The sequence below is a fragment of the Hylobates moloch genome, unplaced genomic scaffold, assembly GCF_009828535.3.
Source record: "Hylobates moloch isolate HMO894 unplaced genomic scaffold, HMol_V3 SCAFFOLD_14, whole genome shotgun sequence".
NCBI classification, from domain to species: domain Eukaryota; kingdom Metazoa; phylum Chordata; class Mammalia; order Primates; family Hylobatidae; genus Hylobates; species Hylobates moloch.
In genome coordinates this window covers 25,297,385-25,312,355 of record NW_026652289.1, presented here as the reverse complement: position 1 = coordinate 25,312,355, position 14,971 = coordinate 25,297,385, and positions in this window count along the sequence as shown.

The following is a 14,971-nucleotide window of genomic DNA, read 5'->3' as shown; positions in this document are numbered from 1 at the left end:
GGTTGAAAGAAGCGAAGACCCCCCCCCCCCGCCGCCCGGGGGGGGAAAAAAAAAGATTTTTTTAAAAAAAAAAAAAAAAAAAAAAAAAAGGAAAGGAAAGAAAAAATTCTACAGGGCCAGGCACAGTGGCTTGCACCTGTAATCACAATACTTTGGGAGGCCAAGTCGGGCAGATCACCTGAGCCCAGGAGTTCAAGGTTGCAGTGAGCTGTGATAGTACCACTGCAGCCCAGCGTAGGCAATATAGTGAGACTTTGTCTTTTAAAACAATGCAGATATGTACAGACGGGTATCTATGTTTTGCTTGTCTTTTGAAAAGATGACTATATCCTCAGTGTGTGCATTTACAGCCCCTGACATTCAAAATCAACCTCTGGCTTGAAACCTCAATTTTGTATATTTTCCTCAAATCATTACAGCGACACCTTATGCTTCAAAAGGTTTAGATTCTCAATGCTCTTCAAAACCCCACTTGAACTGAATTGCACAGGAATTTTAACAAGTTGGTTATAGAAAAACAAAAACAAAAAACAAAGAAATGTTCTTTTTATTGCTGCATGAAATCTAGTAATAAAGATCTTCATGGTAATAAAGTAGATGATTCTGTGTTACTTAAAAATGACAAAAATATAATGATTTGGAGCACTAGGATATTTAGAGACATTAAAGGATCTATGTTTTTTTTTAATAACTCAGAGTAAAAATCATAAAAATTTTGCGAAGATTCATTTTACATATTTGAGGCCTCCAATCTTTACAGGTACTTTTTGATTCTCATTAAATATTTTGAAATTCAAGGTTAAATGAAAAATGCCTTTTTTGTAATTAAGATAGATGCTAGGTAACTGCAGATGCCTTTTGTATTTTTAAAACCAAATAGAGAAGTAAAGCTTTAAAAGTCCTCCAAGAGAAAATTGGTATTGTCAGCTCACTTTATCTATATCTGATATCTGAAGTGTGCAAAATTAATTCAGGCTTTGCCACACATAGCTGTGAAATAGATAAGTATAGTTAATTTCAGCTATACTGTAATCAATGACATGAGAATTAAATTTTTCATATATAAATATCTACATCCCACTGAAAATGTGAAGCAAGCAAAGATGATAATATAAAAGTGCAAAATCAAGTTTAAGGCCATCCATTATCCATTTGTATTAGCATCTATCATGTTACTATTGGCTAGTCTACTTTTAAACAGCAATTCTCTTTTATGTAAATTAACTAAGAGTTCATTTAGAAACGATATTTCCCTTTATAAGTATTCATTTTGTCAGCATAAGTAAGATCCAAATGATCTCAGATCAGATTCAATAGGAAAACTGCTGAAGGGAAAATAAGAGAATCGTGAAAGGGAATAGAAAATCAATACATAGCAATTCCCCAGAAATTAAATGACTCTAGGGTGGAGGGGTCCCATGGGACATAGAGAGGTAGCTAGTTCTAAGGATTTTTCAGGTCTAAACCATTAGCATTTCCATTACCAACTCTTCTTTTCTGAAGGGGTATTAGAATGAATTAGAACCTGCTCTGAGTGCTTAGATAGAGCATTATCATCAACAAAGTCAGTAATGTTGTTAGCATCAGGGAAGACGCACATGGAGCATTTTCCCTCTCCTAAGCAGAAAAAAAGATGGAAATCTTCCTAAAGACTCAGATAATATGGAGCATATGTACATATTTTGGAGGACATGAGCCCTTTTGAGTCATAATTCAGAAGCATTTTGAATAGAAAATCCAATGTACAAAGCCTTTTTAAAAATGCACTTTTGACAAAATATTTGAAATATACAAGAAGATATGTTCAACATGCACTTAAGTCATGAAGCATAAGATAGAATTGAATACCTGTGGAGCACAAAACAAATAACAAACTATTATTAATATCATTGAAATAATTTCTATGTTTCTTCCATGTCTCATGCTGTCATCTTTCCTGCATCCTCACTCACAGAAGACCATTTATACATATAATTTGTTTATCTTGTTCTTCTCTTTAATAATTTTGTTACCCAAGTAAATATCTTTTAAAAATATTTTTTATTGGCCGGGCGCGGTGGCTCACGCCTGTAATCCCAGCACTTTGGGAGGCCGAGGCGGGCAGATCACGAGGTCAGGAGATCGAGACCATCCTGGCTAACATGGTGAAACCCCCGTCTCTACTAAAAATACAAAAAATTAGCCGGTTGTGGTGGCAGGCGCCTGTAGTCCCAGCTACTCAGGAGGCTGAGGCAGGAGAATGACGTGAACCTGGGAGGCGGAGCTTGCAGTGAGCCGAGATGGTGCCACTGCACTCCAGCCTGGGCGACAGAGCGAGAGTTCGTCTCAAAAAAAAAAAAAATTATTTTGCTTATATTTCATGACTATAAGTGTAGTTTTATACTGTATGGAAAATTCTAGGGCTAGATTTTTTTTTTCCGCTTAGAATATATTTATAAGATTCATGAAACCATAGCTCATTTTCTTTTAAGTGTATAGTCTCCTAGTGGGCACACACAATTGTTTTTAAGGTATTGATATAGTTTGGCTTTGTGTCCCTACCCAAACCCCATCTCTAATTGTAATCCCCATGTGTAGAGGAAGAGACCTGGTGGGAGGTGATTGGATCATGGAGGCGGCTTCCCCCATGCTGTTCTCATGATCTGTTCTCAGGAAATCTTATGGTTTCAAAAGCGGCAGTTTTCCCTGCATACTTTTTCTCTTTTGCTTCCTTGGGAAGAAGGTACTTGCTTCCTCTTCCTCTTCTACCACGTTTGTAAGTTTCCTGAGGCCTCCCCAGCCATGTGGAACTGTGAGTCAATTTAACCTGTTTTCTTATAAACTACCCAGTCTCAGGTAGTATCTTTTTATACCAGGGTAAAAAGGAACTAATACAGGTTTGTAGCTACAAAGAAATTTGTTGGGTCATTAAATTACTTTCACAATAAAATATTTCATTTGTGCGTTCTTACACCAAAGTGCCACCTGAAGCTTTCAAAATGTAAAACATACATTTTAATGCATTAAGTTGTTTAAGAAAAATGTCAAATGACATTTTAGGAAGTATAAAAACTGTGCTGAAATTAACTAAAATATCTGATTCAAAGGTTCATCTTGGCTTGAATAGCAGGAATATCCTGCCTGGCTATTTAGAAATCCATAGGAAGAGTCATTAATTGTTGTGCTTTTTTCCCACCTAAATTGAAATAATTATTTTAAATAGTAATTATTTAATGCTTTGCTGGAACTCAGAACTGTAATCAAAATAAGTAGCAATCCACTAAAATGATCTTTTTACTGATTATTTCATCAGAAAATTTCTTTCTAAATTATCACAATCTGTCTTAAAATCACATCTCTTTAAATCTCAAAGAAGAATCAAAGAAAAAATGTTTATGTATGTTCTATTCTGCTTTAGAGAAAAGATATGTATGTAGATAATAATTGCTAAGGAAAAACTCTGGAAAAGTCATTATTCATTAGGAAACTGTAGAATCCTTAGCTTTGCTATCTATATGTAGCCAATCAAGCAACATAACTCATACTTATTGATGAGAGCTGTTTTCCAAGTATGCCGCTATGATGGAAAGCACAAAAAGCATCCATCTAGAAACATTTTATCATCAGAAAAGATAGATGGCAATGGGGATTTCTTCTTAGAAAGGTAGAGCAGCCATGCTTGATAAAACTAAATAAAGTGAAGTTTTAAATCATCATATAAATTCCATCTGTGACTCCATGGACTTCAGAGAACATGTGAATGTTGATTTGTCTGATTATGAGTATTAAAGTGAATTAAAGTAACTTTCAAACTAACATCTGTAGAATGCATAATAAGCATAATTTTCCAAAAAGTTGCTAGTTTTATCTGCTAGTTGCTGACTAGATCTTTATGAGCTATCGAAGCAAAATGAATTCTGATTGAACAGGTAAAGAAACAAGGCTGGCAGTACTTTCACTGTATTTTCTCTGTATCTCATGGGACTACTATTAATCTGAACGTTTTTGTGTTCCGTGTCTGCAGACATTCATTTTGTTTCTTAGACCATCTTTTATTTCACTAGAGCGTTGTACAGGATTTTTTTTCCAACTTTTTAGTAGCTAAAGACTGTATGTGTTTGTGATGTCCCAACATTAATGTCTCATTTATCTGAGGTCAATAAATGCACACAAGTACATCCTTTATGATGGTGATGATTTCAGTGAAGAGTGAGGTAGATTATTTTCACACTTCCCAAAAGAGAAAATGCTAATCATGATATGCACGAGAAAAGCATTGTGAATCACCCAAAAACATAATAGTACTCAAAATATCTAGATTCTACAGAGTTCTTGATCAGGGTTGAAATGAAAACAAGTGAAACATTAGCATCTGAATATGTAGAGCAATAGAAAGACTCATCCACATACAGTTAAGTGTGTACTTACAAAACACAAGGACTAACGTACTACAATACCTGTGACAACACAAAATCCTCAAGAACAGAAAACTAAATTTAATATATTACTGCCAACATCATTTAGCTTATTACAGAGATATTTTCTTTTAAATCTTCTTTTGCTTCCTTCCATATACCCATATATTTCATAATATACAGAATACAGAATGCATGAAAAGAAAGTTTTAAAAACATGCAAGGATTACTATTCTATGTTTTAAGAGAAGTTTTTATTTAGGAATAGTTTTATATTCATAGTCAGACTGCAGAGATAACAGAGTTTCCATACACCCTTGACCTTCTTTCTCCTAATATTAAGTGCTTACATTACTATAGGAGATGTTTAAATTCTAAGAGATTAACATTGGCAACCTACTTTTTACTGGGCTCCAGATGTTATTTGACTTTATCTGTTTTTACACTATGTGCTTTTTCTTTTTGAGGATCCCATCAAGGGTACCACATTACATTTAATATAATGTCTCCTTAATCTCCCTGGACTGTGAAAGTATTTGAAATAGTTCCTTGACTTTCAAGACCTTGATATCTTTGAAAGGAACTAGTCACATATTTTTATGACTGTCCCTCAGTTGGGGAGTGCCTGATGACTTCCTTATGTTTCATCTTGGCTGAGTGTCCTTCTTAAACCATCACATGATGAGATGCATCCTGTGATAGAATTTTAACAGATAGGGTAGTGTATGGATAGACAGATAGATAGATACATAGGTAATTATAGATAGGTGGGTATACACAGATTAGACTGCAAACATATATTTTCTAGTTTTGTTTGCACCTAGAAACAGTAAGACCTCAATAAATCTTCATTTCTAAGTACTATTCTTCAATAAAAGGAATCATGCCTCTCTGGAGAAAGGATTGACTGATTACAGCCTCCTTGGAGAAACGGTACTGTTAAGTGCCCTTCTTATGTCATCACATGATGAGATGCGTTCTGTGATAGGATTGGATGCATGATATCAGCATGACTTAATATTGGTGACGTTAAACTTAACCACTTAGTTGAGATACTGTCTTCAGATGTCTCCTCCATAAAGTTTCTATCTTTTTCTCTTTCCATACTCTGAACATAAGCCACTAAGAATATATCACACTCAGCCTGGAAGAATATAAAAGTACATTTAATATATTATTGCCAATATTATTTAGTTTCAGAAATGTTTTATTTTAAATCTTTTGTTTCCTTCCATACACCCATATATTTTTATAATATGCAGAATACAGAATGCATGTAATATACAGAATACAAATCTCTCCTGATAGGAGGAGATTAAAATCTACCTCCTAAAGGGAACAGTATCTATATATGATGTGAGATTCTGTAAGGAAAACTTGTCTCTTCTCCTTTATTTATTTTTAAGTAATTTATATTAAGATATTCTTGTTTATTTTAAGATATTCTTTTTTTATATGTATCTTTTGAGTGATAACCTAATAGTACATCATTATTTTGTTGCTCGAATTGTCCAGGGCTCCTCCAGCTTGGCTCCTGTGTCCCATTGACACGTGGCCTCCTTTTAGGCTAACACTTCTTTATTTTATTGTACTTCAATAGGTTCCAGGGTCATCTTGCAGATTTCCTGACCCAGCATTCAAATCAGTCAGTTCTTTCACCAAGGAGGTGTGATTCCTTTATTAGAGAGTAGCATTTAGAAGTAAAAATCTAGGCGGGGCGCAGTGGCTCATACCCCTAATCCCAGCACTTTGGGAGGCCGAGGTGGGTGGATCACGAAGTCAGGAGATCCAGACCATCCTGGCCAACACGGTGAAATCCTGCCTCTACTAAAAATACAAAAAATTAGCCGGGCGTGGTGGCAGGTGCCTGTAGTCCCAGCTACTCGGGAGGCTGAAGCAGGAGAATGGTGTGAACAGGGAGGCAGAGCTTGCAGTGAGCCGAGATTGCGCCACTGCACTCCAGCCTGGGCGACAGAGCCAGACTCTGTTTAAAAATAAATAAATAAAATAAACAACAAGTAAAAATCTATTGGAATGTTACTGCTTCTGGAAGCAAACAGAACTAGAAAGTATGTTTATAGCCTAACCCATGTATATCCACATATATGTAATTATCCATCATCTATTTCCTTAATCTATCCATCTACCTATCTATTAAACAGTTCATACCAGTCTCCAACTCCAATCCAATATTCTAGGTTTCATTCTAGCTTCCCTTATTTATAACTTCTTTCTCTGATAGTGAGAAATCTAGCTTCCATTACCTAGCATTTACTTACTTTCTTTTTTTGAGACAGAGTCTCTCTCTTGTCGCCCGGGCTGGAGTGCAGTGGCGCGATCTCGGCTCACTGTAACCTCTGCCTCCCGGGTTCAAGCGATTCTCCTGCCTCAGCCTCCCGAGTAGCTGGGACTGCAGGCACCTGCCACCATGCCTGGCTAATTTTTTGTATTTTTTTTAGAGACTGGGTTTCACCGTGTTAGCCAGGATGGTCTCGATCTCCTGACCTCGTGATCCACCCACCTCTCCCTCCCAAAGTGTTGGGATTACAGGCGTGAGCCACTATGCCCAGCCTATTTACTTATTTTTTTAATCCTAGTACAGAGGTAAAGTTTTTCCAGTATTCTTAACCCATACCCTTCTGAGAAACAAATTCACAAACTAGAGTACAGTATTTATATACAACTATATTCTTACATTTTCCAGTCAAAATACTCCTATTCAAAGTTACTTAAGGCAGACTCTTTTTGCCCAACCCCTCAGTGAGATTATATCAGGCATTTATAACACAGATTCATTTATTACAGCCTACATGCTATCCAGAAATCCTCTAACATACTGGTTTTTAAAATTTGTATGTATTAAAGCTTACAATATATGATATAGAGTATTTTAGGTTTTGAAAAGCCCATGAAGTATCCCCTGTACAAATGCCATACAGAGCACATCCTCCTTTTACTGACAACAATCTACAAATGACATTTTACTTCCATCTGGAATTCTGTGTTCTGGTTCTCTTTGTCAGATAGGTACGTGTTTTCCCTTTAAGATTCAGCATAGCCATTGCCATTTTGTTGAGAATACCTGACTCAGGAAGCTTTAGAATCTCCTTCCTCAAGGCTCCATATCAGCTGCCTGTATTCTGAGTTGATGCTTTCACTTTTTCCTTTTGACAACAATGCTGAGGTTAGAACCTAGAGGAATCACACAGCTGGTGCCCTTTCATGCTACTGACACTGGTAACAATTTGTTCTCCAGCTTCTCTAATAATAAGGCAAAAACCATGGCCACATGACAGGTTTCCTCTGGTTTGGCCTTCCTTTGTCACGTGATACGCTTGTGTCCTTAATGATATTGCTTAATCCTGTTCCTTCTCCCAGTTCCAGGCCAGCGCATCTACCGTATCATTAAATGTTGACATTCACAGTTATTGTGCCCTTAGTCTTCAGAAAACATAATCACCTGAGCCTTCTCAGCTCTGCTTAAAATAACCACTCCAAGAGCAAATTAATAACCAATAAAATATGACTTTATTCAAAACTTAGTGACTTATATATTTTCAGAATTAAGTACCTACAGGGAAACTCTATAGCACAAATAAAATACATTAAGCTCATCATTAGCTAAGAAGACTTTCCCCTAAATTGGCTCATTCTGCTATATTTACCATACTGATTAATGGAAATGTTTATTATTATTATTGTTATTCTCCTAAGTCAGAAACCTGGGCAGTGAGTTTTAAAGCAAGCACAAATTTTCAGTAATTTTCTGTTCAATGATACCTCAGTATAGTCCACTCTCTCTAATATGCTTTCACCAATAATCATTTAATCCCATTGCAATTGTTAACATTGATTATATCAACAATTTATAGTCACTTATCCACCAATATTCATACTTATTACCCTGCCCAGAATAAATTGCACAGATGATGATAATTTCTGTCTTGCAGCCACCCTGATTTCCTTTGCCTGTTGTTGCATTGGTGTACTCCTTTGGAAGAGGAAGAAACAAACTGTATAAATCAAACACAAAATCACGATAACTGGTTTGTTTCTCCTTAATTCCAAAACAACTTATTTAAATGCTGCTGTTAGTTTTAAAATTCATTCTCCTGAAAGCATATTCTAACAGTTTTCCCAATTAATTTTTCAAATGCTATTTAAGTATATAATTAAAAGAACAACTCATTGTGAAAAAATTATTTTTTATAGTTCATAATTCTAATGATATTAAAAATCGTTATATAAATATATTTAGCTTATCACTTGTTTCTGACCAGTACTAGTCCAGTATTACCTTAGAATCACAGATTATCATATTGTTTACACTTTTTATTGAAACTCTTTTACACTGTGGAGAAATTATCTAGTATTATACAAGTTTAATAAAGATGGAGTCCTTTCTCATAATTTAAATGATTATAAACATTGATTTATGTGTGTGTGTGTATTTGGTGGCAGGGTATGTACTCTTTTTGTTATTAGGAATTTTTTTAATTGTTCATTTAGATTACTTTTGAAAATGGAGATATGATATACGGATGATCATAAAGTTTTTAAAATTATTTTAAAGTTTATGAACATTAGGTGTTTAATTATGAATTTTTTTATTATATTTTAAGTTCTGGGGTACATATGCAGAACGTGCAGGTTTGTTACATAGGTATACATGTGCCATCAACCCATCATCTACATAAGGTATTTTTCTTAATACTACCCCTCCCCTAGCCCCTCCACCCCCAACAGGCCCCCATGTGTGATGTTCCCCTCCCTGTGTCTATGTGTTCTCATTGTTCAACTCCCACTTACGAGTGAGAACTTGTGGTGTTCAGTTTTCTGTTCCTGTGCTAGTTTGCTGAGAATTATGGTTTCCAGCTTCATCTATGTCCCTGCAAAGGACATGAACTTATCCCTTTTTATGGCTGCATAGTATTCTATGGTGTATATGTGCCACATTTTCTTTATCCAGTCTATCATTAATGGGCTTTTGGGTTAGTTCTAAGTCTTTGCTATTGTGAACAGTGCTGCAATCCCATTACTGGGTATATACCCAAAGAATTATAAATCATTCTACCAGAAAGACACATGCACACATAGAAATTTTTAATTCATTTCATTAGTGTTTTTTTAACCTTATTGATCCATTTATTATTATTTACATAAGTATCCATCTGTGGAGGGGTTTAATGACTTGAAATTGGAGCATGGTGCAGTAGTTTTGCAGACTAAGGATTGTATATCTAGAGAGAATTTCCATAAAAAATTCAGAGAAAGGAAAAACACTTACATATACACCAGAAAGGGCATGTAGAGAATTTTGGAACCTTCCAGCAGAATGAGTCAAGGACTTAGCAGTGCCAGGCAGTTACATTGTAACTCAAGGGGAAAAAGGGTGTGTGCCCTGAAAGGCACGTTTCTTTATTTTTAATATAATTCACTCTTTAAAACAGCTTTATGCTTACAGAAAAATTGGAGAGATGGTACAGAAGGTTCCCGTTACCCCACATCCAGCTTCCCCTATTATTCATATTTTATATTAATATGGCATATTTGTTATAATTAATAAACCAATATTGATACATTATTATTAAGCTTATAATTTATTTATATTTCCTTTGTTTTTAGTGACTGTCCGTTTTTTGTTCCAGAATCCCATCTAGGATATCATATCACATTGAGATGTCAAGTTTCCTTTGGCTGTTTTTGGCTGTGGCAGTTTCTCAGACTTCTCTAGTTTTTGGTGACTAACAGTTTTCCCAATTAATTTTTCAAATGCTATTTAAGTACATACTTCAAAGAAAAACTGACTGTGAAAAAATTTATCTTTATAATTCATAATTCTAGTGATATTAAAAATCTTTTATATAAAAATTCAGCCCATTTACATGTCAAGAGGCTTCAGAGGGATAATTAGACGTAAATCTGTGGCGATTAGATGGTTCCATAGAGCAATACAATTTTATACCTTCTTCTACATGGCCTTAGGCAATATGAAGCAATGTAATAACTTGTGCCTAATGAGCCCTTTATTTATTGTGCATTTCTGTTCCAATTTTGTTATAAAATGGCAATGTTGGCTTTCCAAATATATTTTCTTTCAATATATGTATGTATTTTTTATTTCTTGCGAAATCAATGGATATTTTGAGATATGAAGAGTCTTGGAGATCAAAATTCTACTTGCCTTTCCTTCACACCATTTTCCCATAAGGGACAGTTTAACATTTTTGATGTTTTGTTTTTAAAAAACTGTAGGATATAGCGGTTAGGAGAAAATATATGATGTTGTGGAATTATTTCTTTCTACCATGAAAATCGCTGTCAGGATGACACATAGAACTCATTTGTCCATCAGCAAGCACAAATACATTCACTGCCTGGTATGTGCCTGCAGAGTAAATACATGAAATGAAAATATAAATAGATATGGCCTCCTTCCAGGGAAGACCGCTGTTCTATGATTCACTCCTATGCGTTCCAACCACAAATAATTATTTAGCACCTACTCTATGCTAAAGTCTGTGACAGGCCTTAAATATTTAAAGACTTACTGTCCTCAGGGAGGTTGCAACTGGTAGGAAGGACAGAAACTATTTCAAATTTTTATGTGTCTTATGCAAAAATATGTATTGGTTGCTATAAGTGTATAGTGGGGGTAGAGGGACTAAATCTGCTCCATAAGACATGTTTACTCTGCATTCACACCTAGAACTCCAACAATACTAAAAAAAGACCATTCCCTTTAAATGCACCCATACATTAAATCTACCTGCCCTTTGTGGTTTTGTGCCAGAAATTTTCTGGGAATAAAAATTAAAGTTGTTTGCTTGAATTTTGGCCAAGGTGTGATTTTGTGATGCAGATGGCACACTAGTGCAGTAGCCTGGTGTTTATCCTATTGCCATCCAGAAAAATGAGCACAGAAAGAGTACATGAAATCTGATTAGCAAGTCTTCTTTTTATAAGCAGATGTTGTGCCTCATATAAATTATTCTTTTAGATTGTGTAACATATGCCAAAGTATTTATCACAGATTAACTGCATGAACTTGCATGCTATTCTCAAACTTTCTGAGTGTGAAAATGAGCGGATGCGTCTTTCACAGTTCTGATCAAAAGATACATAAGAATGAATAATTGTAATTCAGACAAGAAAAGTACATTTTGAAAGCTAGTAAAATAGTATATGCAAAAATGAAGCATTTCCTACTTGTTCTGTTATTCTTTTCCTTATTGAAAAGCAATTGATGCTGAAAAGTTCTATTTCAAATTATTATACTTCATATTACCAATGCACCTTAACACTAAACATTTTAAAAGATTTGCTCAAAATATTTCTATATGTTCTTCTCTTGCTTCGGATTGTCTCACATCTTTCATAAATGAGGTTCTTATTTCCAGATATTTTCTAAAACACGGTATTTGAAATCATTATTTTGTATTGTTGCTTTGTTGAAAATTGTCCAATACATGCTTCCAAACCCAAGATGGAATTTACTCAGCACCAGATAATTTGAAACATAATAGTAAAAAGGGGGCTTTAAAAAATAAATATCTATAATGTCAGTGTTTTATGTCTCATTTTAAGACATATGGGATTGTGCATAAGAAAAATAAACTTCCTAGGTCATAATTAATATTTTTCCCTCGGTATTATTGATATTAAATTCTTATCTTAAATTTAGTACTTTCAGAATATAAGCACTAAGAGATCCATACAATTTAAAAGAGGAGGTGGCTATTAACACAAATATTACTTGTTTTGTTGATGTGACTTTTAAGATAACTTCTAATATTTTGGCTCTGCCAGAACAGACTAATACAAGGAGAAAAAATATTTTATATTTTCTCATTAATTTATTCTGTAGAGATTCTCTTTATCTTTAAAGAAAGTCAAATGCGAAAAAAATCGATGTCAGAATTATATTGCTTTCATATAAACCCTGGATCAAGCCTGGTGAGGTTATAGTTACCATGGTAACAGAAGTCGGCTCTTTAAACAGTTTCTATCCTAACTGCTCTTCTACTTATACTGAGTGATTTCTTCAAATATAGGACTCATGGGGGTGTAGTTATGGGAACAAAATTGAGAAATTTTGTTCCCTATAAGGATACATATCCATATAATTTGTAAGGAGTAACTCTGGCACATGGAGGTTAATTAGATATAAATGTTACCAACATAACTTTTAAAAGCACTGTATTCCCCTGGTACGTAGGCAAGTGTAAAGAAATGTAAAATGAAGTATCCCAAAAAGGGAACTCAGATGACACCGGAACTAATATAAGCATATTTCATATTTATGAATAAATATGGAAATATCTTTCAGAAAGTGTGAGGATAAGAAAATTTATTTTATATGTTGGACTTTTGCAGGTCGAAATGGGTGCATTACTTTTAGTAAATTGCTTCAAAGAGACATAGCAGTGATTTTTCTTTTACAATGTTTAGACACATTGAACTAAATAAGGTTTAAATCTGTATCTACACAGGCACATACACACACATATATAATTAAAGTGATAATTTTTCACACAACATGTTCATTGTCCGCCCCCCAAATTTTTAAAATATTGACAGACTAACTATATTACAACTTTACATTTTGATATTTTTATTTTGTTTTTTCTATAGTTTCAAGAAAATCTTAGTTTCAGCTATCTCTTTCCATTTATACATAACGATGCTGCTGTTAAGCCACCTTGCTATGGCTATTTTCCACTCCTAGTGTTTTACTTGACCAGTTGGTTAAACATAATGCTTTCCTATAAAAAAGACAATGGATCTTGAATCATAAATCTCTTACTACCTACGTGAGTTGAGACACCCAAACTTTCTGATGCTCAATTTCTTAAGCTCCGGTACTGTGACTATAATCATTGCTAACCCCTTTGTTTTATTTTTAATATATGTCAACTAAAAATAAATACATCAGATGTATTATTGATCAGTTCGGGCTGCCATAGCAAAATACCACAGACTGAATGACTTAAACAACAGAAATGTATTTCTTCGCAGTTTTGGAGGCTGGAAGTCTAATGTCAATCACAAGGTGCCAGCTGAGTTGGGGTCTGATGAGGCCTGTCTTTCGGGCTTATAGATGGCTGCCTTCTTGCTCTGTGCTCCCATGCCTGTTTTTCTGTGCATGTGTGATGAGAGAGAGAGATCTCTGCTATGTCTTCCTCTTCTTCGAAGGATACTTGTTTTATAAGATTAAGATCTTACTCTATAGCCCTATGTAACTTTTATTATCTCCTTATAGGTTTATCTCAAAATATAGTCATATTACAGTTTAGGGATGGAACACACAAAATTTGGAGGGACAAAATTCAGTTCATACCAACAGAGTTTTGCAAACTATAAATTACAGAATATATATAGATGACAGTATTTCTGTTTTTCACTTATTATAGGAATATCCTCCTTAGAAAATTACCGAAACTAACTACCTCACAAATGTAATACACTATATACACAACTTTGTTTTTAATATATATTCTGATTAACTAAATAGACAAGATCTCTTTCAACAAAGAAAAATAGAAAAGTCTCACAGGTTTCTTTAAATGTCTCTGGCAATAGTGCTGCTTTATCATTTTAGAAGGATGGTATTTCCCAGTTAATTATTCCCTTAATTATTAGCTGAGTTGTACTCAGTAATTACAATGAGTTATATCATCAATAGTTCCTGTCTCTTCTGGCTTAAGTGACACTCATGTTTCACATTCAATTCACAGTGTGGATTCACAGTCATCATCCTTTTTTTTTTTTTTCTTTTACTAAGTTCTGTTACACAGTAGCTCATGAAACAAAGTAATTTGCTTTTAAGTATAGCTAGGGAAGATATGTGTCATAGGGTATAAGGGACCAAAAAAATATTGCTACGAGGTCCCTGCTTTGGGGCTAACACTCTCCATCCTGCATCACTGAAGTAAAAAGAATGGTTGCCAAGGCATCAAAGTCTGGACGGTTTCCCTGCTAATCCTTCCTCACAGAGGTAAACTTGTCATTTTAGAGACACATTTTAAATGGGACATAGAATTCTACACTAGATAAAAACCAGTTTTAGGTATAAGACTTCTATTTTTTGTCACCCATCTCTATAAATATTTTCGAAAGAAAGAAAGAGAAAGAAAAAAAGAAAGAAAGAAAGAAAGAAAGAAAGAAAGAAAGAATCCAACCATGTATTTGTGTAGAAATATCAACTTGGTGGAGTGACACTGTTTTAAATACCTGTGACCTTGAGAAAATGCCTTTCTTGCCCTTGAGAAGTCAATCTAAGGAGGATGCAGCAATTGGCATGACATGAGTAACCTGCCACATGATAGAAACTTGATGACGATAAATGACTATGGAAAAAATTAATTTGAGGAGTAATGAATCATCATAAGCTTTACATCGGAAGGTAAAGACCATATCCTTGTAAGTCCTTTGGAAAGTTATGAGTACAAGTTACAAGTACAAGTGTAAGTGAACCTTTTTGGTATGAAATGAATAAAAATACATAAATGAATGAATAAATAAAAGCATGCAAGATAGAGTTTATCTTATTTTGCCATATCATTAATGTCTTTCTA